Source organism: Saimiri boliviensis, chromosome 1 (genome assembly GCF_048565385.1).
Source record: "Saimiri boliviensis isolate mSaiBol1 chromosome 1, mSaiBol1.pri, whole genome shotgun sequence".
Classification (NCBI taxonomy): Eukaryota; Metazoa; Chordata; class Mammalia; order Primates; family Cebidae; genus Saimiri; species Saimiri boliviensis.
Window position 1 is genome coordinate 75,838,860 of NC_133449.1, and position 19,302 is coordinate 75,858,161.

The window sequence follows — 19,302 nt, forward strand, 5'->3', positions numbered from 1 at the left end:
CAGTGGTCTGTAGTTCTCCTTGAAGAGGTCCTTCACTTCCCTTGTTAGCTGTACTCCTAGGTATTTTATTCTCTTTGTAGCAATTGTGAATGGGAGTTCATTCATAAGTTGGCTCTCTGCTTGCCTGTTGTTGGTGTACAGGAATGCTGGTGACTTGATTTTGTATCCTAAGACTTGGCTAAAGTTGCTTCCGCTTAAGAAGCTTTTGGGCTGAGATGATAGGGTGTTCTATACATAGGATCATGTCATCGGCAAACAAAGATAATTTGACTTCCTCTCTTCCTATCTGAATATTCTTTCTTTATTTCTCTTGCCTGATTGCCTGGGACAGAACTTCCAATACTATGTTGAACAGAAATGGTAAGAGAGGACATTTTTGTCTTATGCCAGTTTTCAAGGGGAATGCTTCCAGCTTTTGCCCATTCAATATTATATTGGCTGTGGGTCTGCCATAACAGGGTCTTATAAAAGAAACTACCATCAGTGCAAACAGGCAACCTACAGAGTGGGAGAAAATTTTTGCAATTTATCCATCTGACAAAAGCCTAATTTCCAGAATCTACAAGGAACTTAAATAAATTTACAATAAAAAAAAAAGACATTAAAAAGTGGGCAAAAGACATGAACAGATACTTCTCAAAAGAAGACATTCATGCAGCCAACCAACATGAAAAAAAGCTCAACATTAGAGAAATGCAAATAAAAAACACAGTGAGACACCATCTCATGCCAGTCAGGATGACAATTATTAAAAAGTGAAGAAATAACAGATGCTAGCAAGGTTGTAGAGAAATAGTAATGCTTTTACACCATTGGTGGGAATGTAAAATCAATCCAACCACTGTGGAAGACAGTGTGGTGATTCCTCAAAGATCTAGAACCAGAAATACCATGTGACCCAGCAATCCCATTACTGGGTATATACCAAAAGGAATAGAAATCATTCTATTCAAAGATAACATGCAAGTGTATGTTGACTGCAGCACTATTCACAATAGCAAAGACATGGAATCAACCCAAATGCCCAGTCATCAGTGATAGACTGGATAAAGAAAATGTGGTATATATACGCCATGGAATACTATGCAGCCATAAAAGAAATTGAGATCATGTCCTTTGCAGGGGATGTGTTTGGAGCTCAAAGCCATTATCTTCAGCAAACTAATGCAGGAACAGAAAACAAAGCCATTATCCTCAGCAAAGGAATCCAAGAACAGAAAACCAAACACCACATGTTCTCACTTATAAGTGGGAGCTGAACAATGAGAACACATGGTCACAGGGAAGGGAATAACACATACAGGGGGCTGACATAGGGAGAGGGAGAGCATTAGGAAAAATAGCTAATGCCTGCGGGGCTTAATATGTAGGTGATAGTACCGGGCGTGGTGGCTCACACCTGTGGTCCCAACACTTTGGGAGGCCTAGGCAGGTGGATCACGAAGTCAGGAGTTTGAGACCAGCCTGGCCAACATGGTGAAACCCTGTCTCCACCAGAAATACAAAAATTAGCCGGGCACAGTGGTATGCACCTGTAATCCCAGGTACTCAGGAGGCTGAGGCAGGAGAACCACTTGAATCTGGGAGGCAGAGGTTGCAGTGAGCCAAGATTGCGCCATTGCACTCCAGTCTGGGTGACAGAGTGCAATGGCAAAGAGACCCCCCCCCAAAAAAAGGAGGTGATGGGTTGATAGGTGCAACAAACCACCATAGCACACATTTACCTATGTAACAAACCTGCACATCCTGCACATGTACCCCAGAACTTAAAATAAAAATTTTTTAAAAGAGAATTTGCATCAAGTCCTTGACAACTAAAACATGGCTTTGTTGCTATAACCTGTTCTTATACAATGGATAGCTTATGCTGTATCTTAAATCAATACTTTATAAAAAGAATATTTGTGACTTAACAATATTTTTTCTTTAGCCTTTGATAAAGTTTTGTTAAGCAATAAATATTACTACCAATGGTCCTTATTCAGGCCATTTTTATCTAGAGGCATCCTCATTCTAAACATAACAGTCAGTAAGTCCCACATCTACTATGTTCAGAGAGCATGCTAACAAAAGAGAAAAAAATATACTGTAAATCAAAAAGCAAGTCATCCTACTGAGGCTCAAAAAGGACCGACATCAGATTCCTTTTGGAGCTCTAGGACTACAACTTAATTACTGAGCAATAAAATTAAAATGACTCACCCCCAAACTCAATAGATACCCATATCATGCTAAGAGCTATGCGGGACTAAGACAGAGTCTGCAGGAAGTAACAGAATTTACTCTAATAAATGAACACAGCAGTGCCTCAGCACCTACCAGGTGCTTTCAGAGCCACAGAATCTTCTAAAAGAAGTGTTATCCATATTCCCACAATCTCCTAGAAAAGGGCTAAATATTACAGTATTAGTATAATACAAAAACATTAGCCATCACTGGAAAATTACTGATTTTTCTGGAAATGTCTATCAGGCATTTCAAAAAACTTTTGTGAGAACAACCTGATGACAGTGTTAGAATGCTTACAAATTTAAAAGCCTAGGCCACACACGGTAGCTCATGCCTATAATCCCAGCACTTTGGGAGCCTGCGGTGGGCAGGTCACAAGGTCAAGAGATCGAGACCATCCTAGTCAACATGGTGAAACGTCATCTCTACTAAAAATACAAAAATTAGCTGGGTGTTGGTGGCATGAACCTGTAGTCCCAGCTACTCAGGAGGCTGAGGCAGGAGAATCTTTTGAACCCAGGAGGCGGAGGTTGCAGTGAGCTGAGCCACTGCACTCCAGCCTGGTGACAGAGTGAGACTCTGTCTCAAAAAAAAAAAAAAAAAAAAAAAAAGAAAGAAAAAGATTAAAAAGCCTGCACTCCCGTAAATTCTTATATTCAAAAATAACCTTTACAGGAAACATGAGCTTTCAAATGCTTACTAGAAACTCAAGGAAGAAAGAGACCATTTAATATCCAGGAAATTTCATATTTACCACTAATGCAAGTTACTGCTAAACAAATCTAAGTGATCAACTTTCCAAGGGACATACACAGGTTTAAAATAAAATGGCGCCGGGCGCGGTGGCTCAAGCCTGTAATCCCAGCACTTTGGGAGGCCGAGGCGGGTGGATCACGAGGTCAAGAGATCGAGACCAGCCTGGTCAACATGGTGAAACCCCGTCTCTACTAAAAATACAAAAAATTAGCTGGGCATGGTGGCGTGTGCCTGTAATCCCAGCTACTCAGGAGGCTGAGGCAGGAGAATTGCCTGAACCCAGGAGGCAGAGGTTGCGGTGAGCCGAGATCGTGCCATTGCACTCCAGCCTGGGTTAACAAGAGCGAAACTCCATCTCAAAAAAAATAAAAAATAAAAAAAATAATAATAAAATGGCAAAATTGGGAGGCCAAGGCAGGTGAATTGCTTGAGGACAGGAGTTTAAGACCAGCCTGGCCAACATGGTGAAACCCCATCTCCACTAAAAATATAAAAATTAGCCAGGCGTGATGGCACAAACCTGTAAACCCAGCTACTCATGGGGCTGAAGCACAAGAATCACTTGTACCCAGGAGGGAGTGGTTGCAGTGAGCTGAGATGGCGCCACTGCACTCCAGCCTCAGCAACAGAGTGAGACTCTGTCTCAAAAACAAACAAAAGGCATTTTAAAAAATATAATAACATCAGATCTTTTTATTCAGAGATTATCCAGGTCCTCTGCTGCTTCTCTTTCCCTCCTTTGTTGGTCCATCTTTTAGATATTTCCACAAGATGGAAAAAAGAAGTGAATTTAAACTGGTTAATCTGACCATATCACAGCAGCTCTGCAAAACATTTTCCAGAAAAGGAGATTAGAGCTATTGGGATGAACTTTAACTGTGACTTCATACTACTTTTGAAAATCACACCCTGTGGTACCATTAAGCCAGAAAGATCTTTTTACTCCCAAATACTTCCCTTCCTTCAATGACCAGGACTACTGCCCTCAGCCTAGACTATGTTTTTAAAACATAAATACTCCCAGGAGAGGTCATTAACACCTTTCTATTACTTAAAAATCAGGAGAGGCCAAGCACAGTGACTCATGCCTATAATCCCAGCACTTTGGGAGGCTGAGGCAGGTGGATCACCTGAGGTTGGGAGTTCAAGATCAGCCTGACCAACATGGAGAAACCTCATCTCTACTAAACATACAAAATTAGCCCAGTGTGGTGGCACATGCCTGTAATTCCAGCTACTGGGGAGGCTGAGGCAGGAGAATCGCTTGAACCCAGGAGTCGGAGGTTTTGGTGAGCTGAGATTGCACCATTGTACTCCAGCCTGGGAAACAAGAGCGAAACTCCATCTCAAAGAAAAAAAAAAAAAAAATCAGGAGATTTATTTTCTCCAAGAAAGAATGAACCATGCAGGCTGCCTTAAAGAATTAAGAGGGACTGGGGCTAGGGGGTGTACGACCAAATCCTAAAGAGAACAAGACATAAAAGAATCAGGAAAGTAACAAAGGCAAATCTCTTCCCTTACTCTGTAATTCCTATCAGATACACACAACGATCCATAGGTAAAATATCTTCAGTTATTCACATTCTCTGATCCATAGGCTCCATGCCTTTCTTTTTTTTCTTTCTGAGATGGATTCTTGCTCTGTCACCCAGGCTGGCGTGCAGTGGCACGATCTTTGCTCAGTGCAACCTCTGTTTCCTGGGTTGCAGTGATTCTCCTGCCTCAGCCTCAGCCTCCGGAGTAGCTGGGATTACAGGCACCTGCCACCACACCATACTAATTTTTGTTTTGGTTTTTTTTTAAGACAGAGTCTCGCTCTATCGCCCAGGCTGGAGTGGGAATGCAGTGGCGTGATCTACGCTCACCGCAACCTCTGCCTCGTAGGTTCAAGCGATTTTTCTTCCTCAGCCTCCTGAGTAGCTAAGATTACAGGCGCATGCCACCATGCTCAGCTAATTTTTGTATTTTTAGTAGAGACAGGGTTTCACTGTACTGGCCAGGCTGGTCTTGAACTCCTGACCTCGCCGGGCGCGGTGGCTCAAGCCTGTAATCCCAGCACTTTGGGAGGCCGAGGCGGGTGGATCACAAGGTCAAGAGATCGAGACCATCCTGGTCAACATGGTGAAACCCTGTCTCTACTAAAAATACAAAAAATTAGCTGGGCATGGTGGCACATGCCTGTAATCCCAGCTACTCAGGAGGCTGAGGCAGGAGAATTGCCTGAGCCCAGGAGGCGGAGGTTGCGGTGAGCCGAGATCGCGCCATTGCACTCCAGCCTGGGTAACAAGAGCAAAACTCTGTCTCAAAAAAAAAAAAAAAAAACCAAACAAACAGAACTCCTGACCTCATGATCCACCCATCTCAGCCTCCCAGAGTGCTGGGGTTACAGTCGTGAGCTATCATACGCGGCCCATGTCTTCCTTTTTTAAAAATATATTTTTTCGATGGAGTCTTGATATGTTAGCGCAGGCTGGTCTTGAACTCTTTGGCTCAAGCAATCCTCCTGGCTTGGCCTCCTGAGTAGCTGGGATTATAGGTGCATGCTAATATACCTGGCTTCCATGCCTTTCTAATCACCCAATTACCAAGGCTGTTAGGTATCAAGAAAACCTAGGGGAACTTACAAAGGGGGCATTAGCAAGATAATCTCAATAAAAACCAAAGTCTGAATGTACACATACACACACATACCCTCTTGCTACTGTGCTTTCATTTTTATCTGCGGGCTCAAGGGCCTGTGCGCCAACAAGGCAAAGAGATTCCAAAAACACTATCCACTCAAAGTTGTTTAAATTTCCAGGAAGAGAGAAAGTGGGACTGTGCCAAGAATAGGACCCAGAGGTTCTTCTTTTGGTTTAAAATTTCTTGGTTAGAAAAAAGCTAGAACCATAATTTAGCTAGACAGATATGCCTGTCCTGCCAATATATGGTCAAAAGGAACATGTATTTTGGCCCAGGCAACACTGTCTTGTTTCTGAAAGGGAGAAAATAGTTTTGATCTTGCAAGAATCCGTGATTCTTTGGTTGGATGAATTATGTACTACTAAACCAAGAATAACCACCATTTTTTTTCCCCTAGAGATTTCAAAGCAGCCTGACATACATTCTGTTCCCTGTTATAGGCCAGTGAATAACAAAAGGTAGAGGTATCATCAATCTTTGTTTACTAATAGACAAAAAGAAAGAAAGAAAGAAAGAAAGAAACCTAGAGACTTTCCCCCATTATGTGAAACCCATAATTCTCAGCTCCTAGGTTCAACCTATCCCTGGCTAACTCCTGATTCACATCTGACTCCTGAGTTTTGATACTTTCAAATCCAATTGGTATAAATTTAACAGGGTAAAATGGGAACTAATTAGAAATATCTGATTCTGTATTGATTTACATAAGCACCAGGACATAAGTATTTACAAAAATATTTTAGAAACATCCAACAAAATAAAATAAAATGTAGCCAAGTTATATAAACAGCAAAAGTTGAATACAATTAAATAACTGGCTAATTTTTCATGCATTAAAAAGGGCTGTAAAAAATAAATAAATATGGCCAGGTGCAGAGGCTCACGCCTATATTTCCTAGCACTTTGGGAGGCCAAGGCAGGCAGATCACCTGAGGTCAGGAGACTGAGACTAACCTGGGCAACATGGCAACCCCGTCTCTACAGAAAATATAAAAAATTGGCTGGGTACAGTGGCTCACACCTGTAACTGTAGTACTCTGGGAGGCCGAGGTGGGCGGATTACCCGAGGTCAGGAGTTTAGGACCAGCCTGGTCAACATGGCGAAACCCTGTCTCTACTAAAAATATAAAAACTATCCAGGCCTGGTGGTAGGTGTCTGTAATCCCAGCTACCCAGGAGGATGAGGCAGGAGAATCACTGGAACCTAGGAGGCAGAGGCTGCAGTGAGCCAAGATCATGCCACTGTACTCCAGCCTGGGCGACAGAGCAAGACTCTGTCTCAAGAAAAAGAAAAAAAAAAAAAAAAAAAAGGCCAGGCACAGTGGCTTACGCCTGTAACCCCAGCACTTTGGGAGGCCAAGGTGGGCAGATCACAAGGTTAAGAGATTGAGACCATCCTGGCCAACATGGTGAAATGCCATCTCTACTAAAAATACAAAAATTAGTTGGACATGGTGGCACGCACCTGTAGTCCCAGCTACTAGGGAGGCTGAAGTAGGAGAATTGCTTGAACCTGGGAGGTGGAGGTTGCAGTCAGCCGAGATTGTGCCACAGCACTCCAGCATGGGTGACAGAGTAAGACTGTTTCAAAAAAAAAAGAAAGAAAGAGAGAGAGAGAAAAGAAAAAGAATAGAAAAGAAAAAAGAAACAAAACGAAATACAAAAAATTAGCTGGGCATGGTGGTGGAGAGGTGGGAGATCGAGGCTGCACTGAGCTGTAATTGTGTCACTGCACTCCAACCTGGGTGACAGAGTGAGACCCTGTCTCAAAATGAATAAATAAATGGCTAATTTCTGTTTTATCTTTATCTTTTTTTTTTTTTTTTTTTTTTGAGATGGAATCTCGCTCTGTCACCCAGGCTGGAGTGCAATCTCAGCTCACTGCAATCTCCACCTCCCCTATTCCAGCAATTCTCCTACCTCAGCCTCCCGAGTAGCTGGGATTACAGGTGTACGCCACCATGCCTGGCTAATTTTTGTATTTTTAGTAGAGATGGGGTTTCACCATGTTGGCCAGGCTGGTCTTGAACTCCTGACCTCAAGCAATCCAGCTGCCCTCGGCCTCCCAAAGTGCTGGGATTACAAGCATGAGCCACTGTGCCCAGCCCTATGTTTTTTTCAAAATATCATGCCCTAGTTCATTTTACAACTTCTCATTTTAGGCAGGATTTTTTTTTTTTTTTTTTTGAGACACTGTCTCACTCTGGCCCAGGCTACAGTACAGTGGCATGATCTGGGCTGACTCCACCTCCCAGGTTCAAGCAATTCTCTTGCCTCAGCCTCCCAAGCAGCTGGGATTACAGGCACACGCCACCACACGCAGTTAATTTTTGTATTTTTAGTAGAGATGGGGTTTCACCATGTTAGCCAGGCTGGTCTCCAACTCCAGACCTCAAGTGATCTGCCTGCCTTGGCCTCCCAAAGTGCTAGAATTACAGGCATGAGCCACCACGCCTGGCCTTTAGGTAGCATTTAATGATTAGTTGTTCAGATTTTCTGTATTTTGCTGGATGTGGTGGCTCACACCTGTAATCTCAGCACTTTGGAAGGACGAGGTGTGCACATTGCCCAAGCTCAGGAGTTCAAGACCAGCCAGGATAATGTAACAAAACCCCGTCTCTTTAAAAAAACAAAACAAAACAAAAAAAACAAAAAAAAACAAAAAAAAATTAGCCAGACATGGTGGTATGTGCCTGTAGTCCTAGCTATAGCTACTTGGGAGGCTGAGTCAGGAGGACTGCTTGAGCCCAGCAGATCAAGACTGCCCTGAGCTGTGTTTGTGCCATTGCACTGCACTCCAGCCTGGGTGACAGGGCAAGACTCCATCTCTAAAAAAAAAGGAAAGAATAATTTTCTGTATTTTGAAAAATTTGGCTGAAATAAATTTGGTTAAAAAATTATTTTTAGGCGCTCTGGTTTGATATTCAGGAAATCATATTATATTTGGCTAAGTAGAACTAGTTCCCATATGACAATAGACAGCTTAGCTGAAGAACAACCACTAAAGAGCTGAAAGGCAAATCATGCTGAAAGGCAAATCACAGTGAAGCAGGAAGAAATTTCACTTAAATCTCAAAGAAATCAAAATGACAAAACTCTGAGCACATTAAAAAAAAAAAAGAGTGTATCTTGAAGATCTTGTTGCAAAAATAAATAAATAAATAAATAAATAAATAAATAAATAAAGAGTGCTGTTGATTTTAGTTTGAAGTTCAGATTAGGGGCCCTCATCGTTCCTGATGAGGTACATTCCACGGCAACTCATTTGCAAACAACTTTGACAAACAAACTACAATATTTACATGAAACAGAGAAGAATTAAAGAAAAAAAGCACACACACACTCACAGCTGGGTGCAGTGGCTCATGTCTGTAATCCCAGCATTTTGCGAGGCCGAGGTAGGTGGATCACCTGAGTCTGGGGTGTTCAAGACTAGCCTGGGCAACATGGTGAAACCCAGTCTCTACTAAAAATACAAAAATCAGCTGGTGTGGTGTTGCACACCTGTAATCCCAGCTCTTCAGAAGGCTGAGTGAGGCAAGAAGACTGCTTGTGCCTGAGAGGTCAAGGCTGTAGTGAGCTGTGATCAGGTAACTGTACTCCAGTTTGGGCAACAGAGTAAAACTCTGTCTTAAAAGAAGAAAAAAAAGAAAGAATAATAACGATAATATCTCTTTTTTCCTCCCAATTCCTGGTTTAATAAGGACTTGTTTGAGGGAAAAAGATCCCAAACGTCAGGCTGTTCACAAAAATAACCCACAGTATCAACTTTAGAAAACAAATCTTAAGACTATAACACTAATTATTTTTCTAGAGGATGCATTTGACATGCCAACTCTCATTCACAAAAATACATCATTACTTGTGTTGAATTGCCCCATACAGCACAGTAATGTTAGGGTGTAACACACATACTTCTAACTCAAAGCTGCTTTCAGGAGCTACTCCACTAAATGAGATTGCCTTTGCAGTTAGGGAAGCAACTACTGAGCTTATGTATGAATGAAAAGAACTGTACTCCCTGCATAACAAGAGATTATTTTGGAGACAGTTGATAAAAAATCACACATCCTTTTTATTGTTAAGTCATAAAGAGGTATCAAAATTAAAAGCAAAAATTACAGGGTAAGACTTAACAAAACTACTAGGAGTGTCAAAGGAAGTGAAAATGGGACTAGGCGCAGGGAAACATGAATTAATGAACATGGGAAGGACAAGGATGGGGAGAACAGTGAGCATGTGCTGAAGATACTAGGGGAGAGGATCTGGTGAAAAATTTGATCTCAGACAAGCGCCTAGGTAAAGAAATAATGGGTTAAGATTTCTAAATCCCACTATGTGCTTAAGAGTCATCCTTGCCATTGGTGCTATCTCTGTCATCCTCTCCTTCCTCAGCTTCTTTTTCATCACCTTTGATCAACTCCAGCTGGTCATCCCCCCAATCTTCATTATCATCATCATCCTGTAGGTCCCCCTCCTCAGCAGAGTCATCTATACCCCACTCAGACTCCATCTTCATATTAGTTTCATCTTTCTTCATGGAGCTGCTCCTCTGCTCCTCTTCTCCTTTTCTGACTTATAATTCTTCATCTCTACTGCTTGTTTGCTCTGTTCCTTTTCAATTTTTTCCAGGTTTTCCAGGAGAGAATCCACTTTTTGTTTCATCTGGGTCAGTTCCTTCTTAATGGCCTGAAGGTCATCTCCCTTCAACTTTCCAGACTTAGATGATCTCTGCTGTCCACTCTTAGAATTCAAGCCACTTTTGCCCCTTCGTGAGGTGTTTCCTGATACACGCTGACGTTTCGAGGGCACTACAGCCCAAGCAATAGGAGGAGGAGGAGGTACACGTGCTGGGTAACTGTACATCCTATCATAATAATCCCGTTAAAAGTCATAAACCAGGTCAAAAGAGGAGCCGTACATCTCTGCTGCAGATCATTTCACACCTGCTTTTCCTTGGTTCACTTTTGGCTCTGTAGCCAGGTTAATATCTAAAACCTGGCCAGCAATCATTCTGCCATCCTCTCCTGCTACAGCAGCCTGGACATTTCTCTCATTAACATATTGAACAAAGGCAAAGCCCTTATGAACAGGGCAGTCCACAATTTTGCCATACTTCGAAAAGATTTCTTGACACAAGAGTGTTGAGATTCCCAGCAAACACATGGGAGTTCATGGATTGAGGATCTGTCTTGTTGGTAACATTGCTGGTCATTGTGTTTGATGATAAGGTTTCTTGCAAAGCCGAAAACAGAAGGGAAGAGGGAGAAGAGATTTGATTCTGAGTCTCCTACTCCCAGGTTCTACGTGGAGAGGCTGACTGCTGCTCAACGTCGGCAATGTGGCCACAACTGCTCAGTCTTTGTCTCTTCACAAAATCAATGATAATAATTTTTTAAAAATAAAATCATCCAGAGTTGTCTGAACATCTGAACATCACTAGCAGGCAGAATAAAACATGCAATAGCACTTGCTTTCTAAGGATGATAATCTACAGATTAAGATGGGGAAACATCATAATACATCTAATACAAAAACAGGAGCACAGCATCAGCAATGAATTTTAAACTCCTTGGCAGAGGAGGAAGGCAGAAGTGGTACTAATCAAACCAGTTCTGGGATTGCAGATCTTCTCCAACAAAAGGGATCACCAACTTGCTCTGCCATCTATCTATTCCCAGTTTCCTCAATGTAGTTCCTCTAAGTTAACTCATGACAGCACCATTAGGCAGAAATAGGCATAGTTAGAAAGCAGCCTTTCCCTTGACCCTTCTCTAGAGAAAACAAATAAAGCTATTAAGAAGGGCAAATGTTAAAATGATCAAGGATAAGAGGACTTTCTAATTCAGAAAATGATGATTTGGGGAGAAAAAGTTTTGGATTTTGTTTTTGTTTTATGGCTGGGTGGAGTTCTATGGATTGTGAGGATTAATTTTATTGGGTTTCCCACTGTGAAAACTCTTCCTATCTGTTTATATCTCTGTTTATATATGAGGCAAGGTGGCCTCTTATTGTCCGTATTAGTTTGCTAGGGTTGCCATAGCAAAATACCACAGACTGGGTGGCTCACGCAACAGAAATTTTCTTTCTCACAGATTTGGAGGCTGGAAGTCCAAAATCAAGGTGTCACAGGTGTGGTTTTTCCTGAGGCCTCTCCTTGGCTTGTAGATGGCTATCTTCTCTCATGGTCTTTTGTGTGCAGGTTCAGCCGGTGTCTTTCTTTTTTCTCATAAGGACAGCAGTCATTTTGGATTTGAGCCTCTCTCCCCCTGCCCCACAGTCTGATTGTAACTTAACTACCTCTTTAAGTGGTTATCTTCAAATACAGTTATATTCTGAGGTACTGGGAGTTGGAGTTTCAGCATATGAATATTAGGGTGATGCAACAAAATATTCCCCAGTGCTTACAGGGTCCTGTGCTTAACAAGCGTCTGGTAAGTGTTTGTCATTGATGGTGATGATCTCATACTTATTTCCTGGTTTGCTGCCCATACTGTACAAATAACAATTTCTGGTATTTAGTGCAGAAGTAAGAAAAACACGCACAGACCAAAGCTATCTGCTGATTGCCCAGGTCTGCCAACCCAGTTTGGCAGAAGCAATATCTGGCTTCACCCTCATTGAACTTGATTTTGAAATGTAATTTAATTTGCAGAGACTGCCAGGACAAAAGCTGTGACGGGATTAGAAAATGGCACAAAAGAAATCTCTCCTAATCCCTACAACTAGATCCTATTAAGTGCCTGGCCTGCCATGCTACATCCCAAAGTCTAGCCCTGAAGATGAACTCAGGATCTAGCACACCATCCTGAGACAGAATAATATGGGGATGAGGGATTAGAAGAAAGGACTGTATTTGCTGCATGTAGTTAGTCACCAATCTCTCTAGCTCAAATAACTTAATGCAAACAAACTTCTGGAGGTGGTATGTAGACAGACAGGAAGATAGGAGGTTGCTTTATTATCTAAAGTTGAATTCTGACATCACTTGGGTTGCTGGAGCCTTTGTTCAAATGCAGTAATCATCCCTCACATTAACAATGTGCTTTGCAGTTTAGAAAGCCCTTTCACAAGCATGATCTCATTCGATCCTCAGAACAGAACTGTTACACAGGAAGAGATCAAGCCAGAAGGTAAGGCAATTTGAGTAACTGCAAAAATGACAGAATTTGCCCATCTAATCCAAAGCACATTCTTTCAGTTATATCTGGCAGAAAGATTTTATCAGAAAATGCAATGAATTTTAAGGGCTTTGATATATTTCTAATCTAAGTTAGGGAGGAAAAGACTTCATTTACTTAAAATTGCACACAATTCTATAAACTTGGTTTAAAAGTTCCATCCTTTACAAAAGACAGACAGAGTAGGTAGTCAGGTCCTAACTAGGGAAGAAACAGACTTTCTTACTTGGACATCATTCATTCTTTGAAAGTAGTGGAGAGAATAGAAAAGTTGGGGGTCAGGGGTAGGGCAGAGTGCAGGGATCATTTCTGGACTCTTGGGAAAACCAAAATGCCTAAAAAATGAAATGCCACTAAAGAAAAATCAGCATGGAAGACAGAGGTAGGAGAGATTGTGGGAAAAGTCTGACAAATCTGAAGACATTAGCAAATTCAGGGGGAGCCAGAAATCACACAAAATAACAAAAAATAATGATAATGATAACAAGCAATGATAACTAACAATGGCTAAGATTTATTCAACACATACAAAATTCCAAGCATTATGCAAACTGCTGTACATGCATTATTTCATGTTGGTGAGGATAATTTTATCCCATTTTACAGATGAGGAAAATGAGGAAAGATAGGGAGTAATCTGCTCAAAGCCACAAAAGTAGTAAACAGAGCCGATTTTAAACCCAGGTCTATCTGGCTTCAGAACTTCAGCACTTAACTGTTTCACAATCTTGACTCACATTCATACAGAACATAAATATCATCATTAATAGTCACTAAGTACCCACATGTGACTGTTATTCTAAGATTCGGTTAACTTTAAGAAAGATTTAAACGAAAGTTGGCTACTGCCAGTCTAACACTCAGAGTCAATTTTAAGTGGCCTATAAAAACTGCTTTATGGACAGGCAACGACTACACTCATTTTGGTAGATTTCTAGTATGAATGTAGTAGTGTGATGGGGCAACAGCCTCACTGAGTTAATATGTGCATGTGACCCAGGCAGAGAAGCATGTTATAAGGAGACTCAGTTTCTATTATGAGGCAAGGAGGCCTCTTATTCCTTCTTTTTTTTTTTTTTTTTTGAGATGGAGTCTTACTCTCTCACCCAGGCTGGAATGCGGTGGCTCAATCTTGGCTCACTGCAACCTCCACCTCCAAGGTTCAAGTGATTTCTCTTGCCTCAGTCTCCTGAGTAGCTGTGATTACAGGCACCTGCCACCACACCCAGCTAATTTTTGTAATTTTAGTAGAGATGTGGTTTCACCATGTTGGTCAGGCTGGTCTCAAACTCCTGACCTTGTGATCCACCTGCCTCGGCCTCCCAAAGTTCTGGGATTACAGGCATGAGACACTGCACCCAGCCCCCTTCTCTCTTTCTCTAGGTATGTGGTGGCGGGGGTAGGCAGGGAGGATCCAGTACATAGCTACTTATTACCATCAGCAGCAGAACTGGAGGCAAGGTTCATCTTTGTTGTTCTATGGACTAATGTATGGAGCTCCTTGAAGGAGACTCCTTCTCCCATCACTCAAATCAGAATCTGTAGAATCAAAATACCTGCTGAAACCTAGGGTTCTTTCCATCTATAATCAGGAAGAATTCCCAATTCTCTCTTGTTGCCTGATCCAGTAACACCAAATTATTCATCTTGAAAAAAAAAATCACATCAGCATTTACAGGTACTTTTGGAATGCAAAAAGATAAAAATGTTAAATTCTGAGTTTAAGCCTTTAACATTCTTCACATTTGGCCCACAACTATTCCCTGGTCAAGCCAAGGTAAATAGGAGTAGGTGGAATGAAAGCAAAGAGAGCCCTTGCTTATGCCCCAGACAGCATGGTTCACTCACACACAATCGAGGCTGGACTGACAACTACTTAAAACGTAAAGAGGGTGCAAGCAGCACATACACTGTTATAAATAAAAATAAACAAACATAATTAGTAAAAGTAAATAATTCTACTCTACTCTGTAGTCTGTCTTTTCATGAGAAAGAAAATACCACACTACCCAAGACTATGTCAGAGGAGTCAAAAGAAATGGACAAAATATTAGCCAAAACAACTAACTACTCTGAGGAAAAGTGAAGTATGTATATCACCAATGGAGATATTAAAAAAAAAAATTTTTTTTTTTTGAGGTGGAGTTTCACTCTTGCTCAGGCTGGAGATAAGTGGCATGATCTCGGCTCACTACAACCTATGCCTCCTGGGTTCAAGCAATTCTTCTGCCTCAGCCTTCCCAGTAGCTGGGATTACAGGTGTCTGCCACCACACCAGGCTAAATTTTTTTGTATTTTTAGTAGAAAAGGGGTTTCACTATGCTGGCCATGCTGGTCTCAAACTCCTGACCTCAGGTGATCCACCCATCTCGGCCTCCCAAAGTGTTGGGATTTCAGGCATGAGCCACCATGCCTGACCTTTTTTTTTTTCCCCAGATAGTCTCGCTCTGTTGCCCAGGCTGGAGTGCAGTGGCACTATCTTGGCTCACTGCAACCTCCCCCTCCCAGGTTTAAGCAATTCTCCTGCCTTAGCCACCCGAGTACCTGGAACTACAGGTGCATGCCACCATACCCGGCTAATTTATATATTTTTAGTGGAGATGGCATTTCACTGTGTTGGCCAGGCTGGTCTCAAATTCCTGACGTCAGGTGATCCACCCGCCTCAGCCTACCAAAGTGCTGGGACTATAGGCGTGGACTACTGTGCCCGACCAAGAAAAACATCTTAACAGTACAACTTACATACTTTCTCTTTAAAATTATAGTCTCTGTTTACCTCATTAACTTGGTTTGGCAACTTCTTTACCAATGGAGGAGGCAAGAACAGAATATGGTCCTGGCTGAGATGCCTTAGTTAGGTTTTGATAGTTTCTGAAGAATTTTAGCCACATTTATAAAATGTAAAACATCTGAAATACAGTCGTTACATAATTTCAAGCACATAAAAAATATAACAGGACCAGGTGCAGTGGCTCATGCCTGTAATCCCAGCACTGTGGAAGGCCAAAGCAGGTTGAGCCCAGGAGTTCAAAACCAGCCTGGGCAACATGGCAAACCCCATCTCTACAAAAAAATAACAAAGATTAGCTGAGCATGGTGGCCCATGCCTGTAGTCTCAGCTATTTGGGAGGCTGAGGTGGGAGAATCAATTGAGCCCAGGAGGCAGAAGTTGCAGGGGACCAAGATCATGCACTCCTGCCTGTGATACCAAGACCCTGTCTCAAAAAAAAAAAAAAAAAGAACCCCTCCCCCACCAAAATATGACTCCTATATTCTACCCAGATTCACCAGTTGTTCAATTGTTTACATTTTACTATATTTGCTTTGTAAATCATTGTCTCACAACCACTTAAGTACATGATGTCATGCCCCTTTATCTCTAATCAGTGTATATACTTCCTACACTACATAGCCACAGTTATATAAAATTGATAAATAATATCTAATTCAGTCTATATTCAAATTTTATTAAATGCCTCCAGTAATGCCCTAAATAGATATTTTTCTAGAATCAAATCCATAATCACACATTGCATTTGGATGTCATAACTCTTTTATCTTTTACTCACACTATTATTACCACATTGAAAGTCCTCGCTACTTCTGAATCTTACATATCTTTCAAGGCCTAGATTAAGTTCCATTTTCTTTTCTTCCTTTTTTTATTTTGAGATGGACTTTCGCTTTTGTTGCCTATTCTTGAGTTTAATGGCGTGATCTCAGCTCACCACAACTTCCACCTCCTGGGCTCAAGTGATTCTCCTGCCTCCGCCTTCTGAGTAGCTGGGATTACAGGCACATGCCACCACGCCCGGCTAATTTCATATTTTTAGTAGAGACGGGGTTTCTCCATGTTGGTCAGGCTGATCTTGAACTCCTGACCTCAGGCAATCCATTCGCCTAGGCCTCTCAAAGTGCTGGGATTACAGGCATGAGCTACCACACCTGGCCAAGTTCAATTTTCTTAATGAGGACTTTCCTGATACTCCAGCCAAACAGGACTCTCCCTCCTCTGAATTAGTCGAAAATTTAATAATCTTATAAATGTGAGAAATATTGCACACTGTGTGTGTGCCTATCTATTTACTAGTTCCTCTCTGCAGTGATTAGTGAACATGGGCTTTGAAGTCATACAGACCTAATCGATAATCTAAATAAAGACTTCACTTTCTAGCTGTGTGGTTGGCTAATCTGCAAACTAGTGGTTTTAATCAATTTAACAAATAAAGTTGTGAGAATTTGATGATAATGCATTTAAAGCAACTTTACAGTTTTTTTGGTGGTAAAACTTGTCATACACCTCTGATTTTACCACAGTATCTCATACTGAGCAATATTAAAAGTATATTGAAGACTATACTTTCAGGGATCATTTCTATAGTTCTTTACCAGAGAAGTTTCTCTGAACGTGTAGAGCACCGATGGGATCTAATTAAACTCCAGAGCTTCTGCACAGCAAAATAAACAATCATTAGAGTGAGCTGGCAACCAACAGAACGGGAAAAAATTTTTGCAATCTACCCATCTGACCAACGGCTAATAACCAGAATCTACAAAGAACTAAAACAGATTTACAAAAAAAAAAACAACAAAAAAAACAAACCCATTCAAAAGTGGGCAAAGATATAAAAAGACACTTTTCAAAAGAAGACATTTATGAGGCCAACAAACATATGAAAAAATGCTCATCATCACTGGTCATTAGAGAAATGCAAATCAAAACCACACTGAGATACCATCTCACGCCACTTAGAATGGCGATCATTAAAAAATCTGGAGACGGCCGGGTGCGGTGGCTCAAGCCTGTAATCCCAGCACTTTGGGAGGCCGAGGCGGGTGGATCACGAGGTCAAGAGATCAAGACCATCCTGGTCAACATGGTGAAATTCCGTCTCTACTAAAAATACAAAAAATTAGCTGGGCATGGTGGCACGTGCCTGTAATCCCAGCTACTCAGGAGGCTGAGGCAGGAGAATTGCCTGAACCCAGGAGGCAGAGGTTGCGGTGAGCCGAGATTGCGCCATTGCACTCCAGCCTGGGTAACAAGAGCAAAACTCTGTCTCAAAAAAAAAAAAAAAAAAAAAAAAAAATCTGGAGACAACAGATGCTGGAGAGGATGTGGAGAAATAGCAACACTTTACACTGTTGGTGGGAGTGTAAATCAGTTCAACCATTGTGGAAGACAGTGTGGCAATTCCTCAAGGACCTAGAAATGGAAATTCCATTTGACCCAGGAATCCCATTACTGGGTATATATCCAAAGGATTATAAATCATTCTATTATAAAGACACATGCACGCGAATGTTCACTGTGGCACTGTTTAAAACAGTAAAGACCTGGAAACCCAAATGCCCATTGATGATAGACTGGACAAGGAAAATGTGGCACGAATACAGCATGAAATACTATGCAGCCATAAAAAACGATGAGTTTGTGTCCTTTGTAGGGACATGGATGAATCTGGAAACCATCATTCTCAGCAAACTGACAAAACAGAAAATCAAACACTGAATGTTCTCACTCATAGGCGGGTGTTGAACAATGAAAACACAGGGATACAGGGATGGGAGCATCACACACTGGGGTCTGTTGGAGGGGAATAGGGGAGGGACAGCGGAGGGCAGGGAGGTTGGGGAAGGATAACAAGGGGAGAAATGCCAGATATAGGTGACAGGGCAATGGAGGCAGCAAACCATATTGCCATGTAGGTACCTATGAAACAATTCTGCATGTTCTACACATGTACCCCAGAACCTAAAGTGCAATTATATATATATATATTTTTTAATAAATGTAAATATAAAATAAAATATAAAATACATAAAATAAAAAATATATTTATTATATATATATAATAAATATATAAAATCAATTATATTGGCCAGTTAAGCACTATCTCTATTTACTTTCCCAAAGGGAAAAATAAGTCCTTCACTCTGACACTAACACACTGCACCTTTAGCAATCTAATCTGACCAAGGAACCTCGCTGCCAGCCTGAAATCTGCAGCAGTATCCTGCGTCCTGAGTTCTCCTAATGGCTGCCTCCTGATATCCTAGTGCTCCCTGTACACACCCATCAGCTAGTGGAAGAATACCAGAGGCACCACAGTCGTATGTTCCTTCCCTCTGAGCTCTGGGTGTGACACTGGCCAGTGCAGCAGAGTGGGAGAGTATGACAGGGCACCAAACACGAACAAGACTCCAGTATAGAACAGCCGAGAATGGGAGCTAGTTTAGGAGACCGCTAATGAGCACAGACTAAAAGCAGGGTCCAGAGCTCAGGGGCAAACTCTGTCTTTCCTGTCTCCCCACGACTGGCAATCCTAAGAAAGAAGAGGAGAGTACTCATATCAAGCAATTTTCTTATAATCAAATTGGGAGGTAATTTTTTTTTTTAGAGACAGGGTTTCACCATGTTGGTCAGGCTGCTCTCGAACTCCCGACCTCAGGT

At 41.7% G+C, this 19,302-nt stretch overlaps 1 protein-coding gene and 2 pseudogenes across 5 annotated transcripts in view; 1 reads left to right on the plus strand and 2 right to left on the minus strand.

Moving 5' to 3' along the window:
* The window catches only part of COMMD1 (copper metabolism domain containing 1), a 248,193-nt gene that overhangs the window by 20,601 nt on the left and 208,290 nt on the right, over window positions 1–19,302 (minus strand). The window lies entirely within an intron of this gene.
* Window positions 5,227–17,801, minus strand: LOC141584573 (heterogeneous nuclear ribonucleoproteins C1/C2 pseudogene; annotated as a pseudogene).
* Window positions 17,199–17,292, plus strand: LOC120361875 (small nucleolar RNA U3; annotated as a pseudogene).